A 7731-nucleotide genomic window follows, 5' to 3' on the forward strand; every position below is an offset into this window, starting at 1 on the left:
TGTCCAAGACATAAATTCATCGCAATGTGAGCTACTCCATCACAATGCAAAATTTGATTGAATGTTGGTAAAATCTACTTGTTTATATTGTGTGATGTCCCACTAGACAACAAGTTAAGCTCAACATAAGTTCTTTTTATAAAAGATGTGATTAAAATACCCTATAGAGACTTTGCTTGTCAATAATCTCAACCAATGTTAAACCAATGCAAAACAAACTAAGAAAAATGTATAATTCATCAAAGAAATGAAAGCATGAACATATTATTAAGTTTATGAATTAAAAACCAATAAAATATTTCAAATAACTCCTGAAATTAACTAATGATCAAAGAAAACTAACATAAATAAAAAACCTTAAAAATATACATATCATGAAGAATTATCAATGCTAGCTGTAAATTAATATTAAAATATAATATCATCTCACTAGGGTATTATTCCTACAAATAATTGTATCATCATTCGAGAATATTCATTATCTTTTATAATTTTTCTTTCCTTTTTCTTCATAAATTAAAGGTGCAGAGTAATTATTGGCTACTGAAAACTAATCTAAACCGATAAATCTTATCACCGACATTTAATAAGGTCTCTCCTTATAAACATATTTTATTTTACCACTAGATTCAAATATGATACATTGTTTTTGATATATGAGTTCAGTTTCACTTATACCAACATAATATAATGTCGGTTTTCCTTTCTCACTCTCATCCCCCCCCCCCTCTCTCTCCCTCTCTCGCCCTCTCTCACTCTCTCTCTCTCTCTCTCTCTCTCTCTCTCTCTCTCTATATATATATATATATATATATATATATTATGAAATCCTAAACAAGTAATAAAAAAAATATTGAATAGGCTTTAACTATAATTACAAGCAACATTTTTATGTAATATCTATTATATAGGTTAAAGGGACAAACATGATACATAAATTTAATTTAGTTACATTTATTATTAATTATATTTAGTGATGAATTTGGTGCAACGAAAGAATTGTTAAAAATTATTTACTTGATGTAAACAATGGATGAGGTTTTTTACTATATAAAGTGATCAGAGAATTCAATATTTGTTACAGGCAAAGTTAAAAAAAAAATGGTTGAAATTCTCAAGTATGTTTATAATATGATCCTTTTTGTTTCTTTGTATCTTCTTGGAATTTATGTTGAAAGTAAGCTCATTCTCATTTTGTTTTATCTTAGAAAACATTTATCTCATATTTAGTAATAAATTTTTTATCTTTATTTTACATTATAGGAGAGTGTTATACTTACGCCGATTGCAGGAGAAAATATCGTGGTGCTAATAAACATCTTTTGTGGTGCAATGACGGTTATTGTGAGTATCATACCCAATAAGGTAAAACATATTTCTCTATTAGATTTAAGTCTTTTAATTATTTGTCATTATAATATTGTTATTGTTATAAATTATCTTAATTATTTTTTCATGTTATTTTTCGACCTTGCAATTTCTTTAATCGCAAACCATTTTAAATATTTTTTTTAGTAGAATATATATTAAATTGAAGAAGGAGTACAAGGGGTACTCCAACAGTACAATAAAATCCAAAGTCCTATAAAGGGGAATCATTTTAAACATGGACTAAGACACTAGAAACATCACAATAATGGGATGGAAATAAGTACAATACACAAAAAAAAACACCACACATCCTAGACCCAATCGTATTAAATTTCCTTTTAGAATATTCCTATGTATTTCATGCATGTCAAACTAAGTGTTGACAATTAAATTGGTAAATTATGATACCAAAAAAGCTCTCGCTAACAATGTAAAAGCACTGTGTTACTTCTAATGGAGTCTAACTGCTTTAAGTTTATCATAGTCCATAACCTGCGCTAGAATAGACCACTATAGTGCGGCATCTATCCATGTTCATAATAATGATAATATCCTTTCTAAAAGATAAGACCAATAATACACCTTGTGCACCCATACACCCGAAAGTTGCATAACATCAACAAATCCTTATCAAATTCTTCATAAATAATATCTATAAGTCATGTAAACTTGATCCAAAAAAAGCACTAACTAATCATTTTTGTTTGTACGACAAAGTCATGTTTCTATTTTTATTCATATCCATAACCTTAGTCGATTGCCATGCTTGTAATCTATTTTCATCATAATCATAGTTTTCCTAATAATATTTTATATTTATCTTACTTATAATCCTCATGATCATAATAATCAATGATCACACAAAAACCTACACTATAAAAACATCCTTAAGTTAACATATAATAGGCATCACGAACATATAAATGCTTCAAACATACCGAGTACATAACTATGTTATTACAAATTAAAAATATATCATCTATGACATATCTTACATAAATAAAATATTAAATATAAAAGATGATCTTGACACGTACTCAATTATGCCACAACATGTACAATAAGGAAACAACACCATGTTTGTTTGTTGAGATTAATTACATACACAAGTCGAAAACCCCACCAAACATGTCTACATAATCTGTAATTTGCTGTAAACACATCAACAAAGTTAGATTGAATCATGGGACAATGAAACTATATTTAAGTATCAAAGACTTATACATAAAAAAATTGTTTCTATACATGCATTTGTTTCCTATAATTTTTAATATAATTATGTTAGTTCATCATTACCAATGGTTACAATGAAACATTATAAGCATGGGTCTAAAAAGAACAGTATAACGAATTATGGACAACCCCGTGATATAAATCCATCAAAATAAGAGGTAATCGGTTTGAAGAAACTTATCAAACTCAAACAATAGGTTATAAAAGCTCCAAAAAAAGTTGTCTTGTAATTGAAAATTCTAATTGACAAACGAAACCTTAAAACTAGAATGAAAATATAAATAGAATGGGTAATTTATATTTAATATGGATTACTATAAGAATGAATCATTCTTTCAATTAATTACAAGGTTGCTCTTGAGGATTTATGTGCTACGTATAATTTTCTGATGAATAGTACAAGAGTTAATCCTTCTTTTCAATTGGATGATAATATATTTATGATGTACCTTTATTGTAAATGGAGGAACTGATGTTAACATTTATGAGATGAGAATAAAACAATGATAACTTTTTATGTTACTTTGTGAAAAATGCATCATATTGAATTTTTTTAACATGTGGGTGAAAGTATTAAATGAATTAGATGGTTAAGAATTCATGGGTATTGTCAACCCAATTTAAGGGAAGATAACTCTTTGGTGTAGAAACCCTAGTGACTCTTTATGATTCCTTGATTTTAGGGCATATTTATAGTTGATAAACACTGACTAGTCACCTAACATTCTAATACTAGTGAGTGTGATGTGCTAAAGTTCGCGTTGAGGGGTGGTATTCTTCTTTTACCTCCCTTGTCACCATATTCTTTCTTAAATACAAGTTATGTGTAGGGCATGCATATGTAGTAGCTGTGTAGGAACGGTTTATTTGATATATGTATCTCTTGTATAATTATGTGTACGCCTCAAATGGTTTGCAGTCATAAACATATATTTGTGTGTTTGTTCCTATGCATTACTACTTTACCACTTTAATTTTTTTTAATATATGTATTCATACCGAAAGGATGACATAGATGTTAATTGTAACTTTTTTAACGTATTTCATGTATATCTTAAATTACTCTATAAAGGAGCTGAATGAAACAAAAGTTTCACATTTGGTTTTTAATTAGAAACATTCATTAATGAACGTCGACTATAAACCGTAGCCTTCCAAACTAATGATGCGGGTTTGATACCCACTATCCGCTTATATCTTATTTCCTTATATACTCTATTCGAATATATCTTTTTCTATTATAAAATCTCACCCCTTATTTTCTACATGTTTCTTTTCTATTATTATATGCAGGTTATCCTCATAACAAGACTAAGGATTGATATCAAGATGTTTGTGTATGAGAACAAAGTGGATATTTATTCCCTCACTTATATTATATTTTTATTTAAAGTATGTTTGATTATTGTTTATGTTTAACTTGGGTTCTAGGTGAAACACCCTAAAACCCATGTGCAATAATCATGCAAATAATCGAATAAATCAAAGAGTTTAGATTCTACGTCAACATTTCTCCAAAACATGCATAATTAGGTTTTAATGAAAATTCGCAATGGAAGACAGTCATCATACACAATATATCATCACCAAGTAATAATCCTCAATACATGAGTAATAAATCTCAACCTCAAATCTCAAACTTCAAATACATAATTAAGTCTCAACAGATAAAATGCAATAACGGAATAAACACAATAAATGTAACACCCCGTTTTCCCAACATAAAAATTTCATAAAAATAATCAGAGTATTCACATAAACGGAATGTCACATTCTTTTCTTAAAATCATAAACTGAATAAATAACTATTTATCCTTTAAAATTCAATAACAAAATCTTTAATACTTCGCAGCGGAATTTATTCAATAATTAAAATCCTAAATCTTCTTAAGACAATACGTAAGGAATAGAAAGACAACAATAAAATTCTCATCCTATTACGTATCAGAGCATCCTAAGACTCAGTGAGGAATAAGTCACTCACGACAGCAACATCAGCAACCTACTAACGATCACCTGCAAGTTACTCATACGAAGAGCAACATTTCCAAACAGAAGGGGTGAGATTTCACAAAACAATAATATCAAGCATATAATTCATTAATTATATTTAACAACATAAATAACTTCCTCTATTAGTAATAATAATCCTTCATGTAATAATTCTTAATAACTCAACCAACTTCTAATTATCATTTAATTCATATTCATCACATTATAAACATCATCATATAACACATAATAACCAAATCATAACCAACATAGATCATCACATCATAATCATAGTTCATATACAACATAACAACATCTCAATCATAATTCATATACAACATAACAACATCTTAATCCTAATTCATATACAACATAACAACATCATTAATTCGTAATAACATTTCTCCATCAAGCATCTCATTAGCAACTCATGAATAGAAGACAACTTAGCAACTATACGTAACATCATCAAATAATAATTATTCATCAAACATCTCATTATCAATTCATGAATAAAAGACAACTTATCAACTTAACATAACCATCATCAAGTACATTTAACAACTCATAGATAACATCATGTAATCATCATCACTAACAACTTAAACAACACAATATAATCATCATCTCATAATAATAATCATATATAATACAACATAATAATAATCATATAAAATACAACATAATAATAATCATATACAATACAACATAATCATCACTTAATAATAATAATCATATATAATACAACATAATAATAATCATATACAATACAACATAATCATCACTTAATAATAATAATTATATACATCACAACATAAACATCATCTTATAATAATATAAACAACACATAATAACATCATAAATCAACATCACAAACAACATCATATAACAACATCGCGAACAACATCATAATTAACATCATAAACAACATCATAATCAATATCATAAACAACATAATAACATCATAATCAATATCATAAACAACATAACAACATCATAAGCAACTTGACAACGTCATGAACATCGTATAATCTTCATAGGTACTCCTTTAACAACACATGGGTAGAAGACAACTCATCAACTCATAGATGATAATTCATTAACAACTTAACAACTCATGAATGATAATTCATTAACAACGACTTTGACTCGGCAAATGCGACTCCAACTCGACTATGCAACTTAGACCTCTTATATGCATGTGGTACCAATTCAGGGCATGAGCCCCCATCGTTATTTGAGTATTAATATACTTCCAGGGCATAAGCCCCCATCGTTAATTTGAGCTAATGCTCCATCGTGCTGAGTACAAAGCTCCAGGGCATGAGCCCCCAACAAATGAATGCTAATGCATGGACTCGAATCTCTTAAACATCACAATCATCATCTCTTATATTAGTCCAATAATTTGGAACATCATCATCTTCAACAACTTAAGACTCCAATACTTTGGAACGACGACTTACAACTTTACAACTTAGATCAACACCTGCAACTTGATCAATATTCAACAGTAACAGAAACAGCACAAGCAATTCACAACATAACAATATTAATGAGAAGCATCAACAACTTAAACATCATACATTTTCCACATAAGGCATATAAATATTTAACATAACCAACAACAACAACATAGGCAGCACGTAAACATCTCAAGATATAACAACATCAAATGATAATCAACAACAACTTAAACATCTTATATAATTCACATAATGCATATACAAAAGGGGAGTAGAAAAAGAAGAAAGACTCGTCAACACAAGTCAAAAGAGGGAGAAGAGAAGAAAAGCACAAGAAGCATCAACTGTGAATTTCGGTGTGTAGAATGCACTGTGTGAGTTCTCTATTTATAGAGATAGTTTACAACTAATAAGTGAGAAACTTTGGAAACAAGTAATGCACCTATTAGATCTAGTAATTAAATATATCAATTGAGTACCAAAATATATTATATTAAGTACAAAAATATATTATTCAGTACAGAAATATATTAGATTGCCTACCAAAATCTCAATATTTTATTCTAATATATATATATAAAATATTTATATAACAAATAACAATTATATCTCTATAACAAATATATTTCTATAACATATATATATTTCTACACCAAATAAGAAATATATTTCTACACCAGATAAAATATATTTCTACACAAAATAACATATATTTCTACAACAAATAACATATATATATTTCTACAACAAATCATATATATTTCTACAACAAATAACATAATATTTCTTCACCAAATAACATATATTTCTACACAAAATAACATATATTTCTACAACAAATAACATATATATATTTCTACAACAAATCATACATATTTCTACAACAAATCATATATATTTCTACAACAAATAACATAATATTTCCACTTATTCCACTAAACTCTTATAGTTTCCAAAACAGCCCCCAAAACTTAATCTTATTTTATTTTCAAATCTTATTCTATTAAATAATAAAATAAGCCTCTTAATAAATCAACAATACCTCACAAAAATCATATAAATCACATAAGTCATAAAAATAGACTCTAAACTCAATAAAATAATTAAATATTAAAATAGGGCATTACAATAAACATAAATGTCCGACACCCTAATCAGAGCCCTAATCAGACTCGTGCAAAAAAGAAAGGTGGTGGCTCCACGCTATTGTCAAGCAACTCACTATCAAAGCAAAGCAACTAAATCCTGCAAGCCGTCTACCCATTCAAACAAATAGGCAGGCAGTCAACCAAATGACCACTAGGGGTTAGATAATATTCCACACAATAAACATAATCAAATAAAAGTATTCAAGGATTTCAAATAAATAAACATGTACATATCCAACATTCCTAGAATACTAGCTCCAAATATTATCATACTCCCATCATTGCACAACAATTTCTTTAAATACTCAAGTCCACAATTTCACATAATCATATCATTCACCAAATTTCACCAATGCAAATATTCACCAAGTCACATATTCAATTATGACGCATTTTGTAACGCCCACTTTTGTTAATTGCTTATTTAATCGAGTTTAGGCGATTATATTATATTTATATAATATATGCATGATTTTGATATGATTAGAATGATTTACGACTATATTGATGGTTTGGTTGAT

The 7731-nt window shown here is 28.1% G+C and overlaps 1 long non-coding RNA gene across 1 annotated transcript; it reads left to right on the forward strand.

The window, feature by feature from the left end:
- Window positions 1–1016: 1016 nt before the first annotated feature.
- LOC11434262 (uncharacterized) lies at window positions 1017–4111 on the forward strand. The gene is made up of 3 exons (XR_003010886.2): window positions 1017–1177; window positions 1264–1365; window positions 3898–4111. It is a non-coding gene; the product is annotated as an uncharacterized lncRNA (long non-coding RNA).
- Window positions 4112–7731: the final 3620 nt, after the last annotated feature.

This window comes from Medicago truncatula, chromosome 4 (assembly GCF_003473485.1).
Source record: "Medicago truncatula cultivar Jemalong A17 chromosome 4, MtrunA17r5.0-ANR, whole genome shotgun sequence".
NCBI lineage: Eukaryota > Viridiplantae > Streptophyta > Magnoliopsida > Fabales > Fabaceae > Medicago > Medicago truncatula.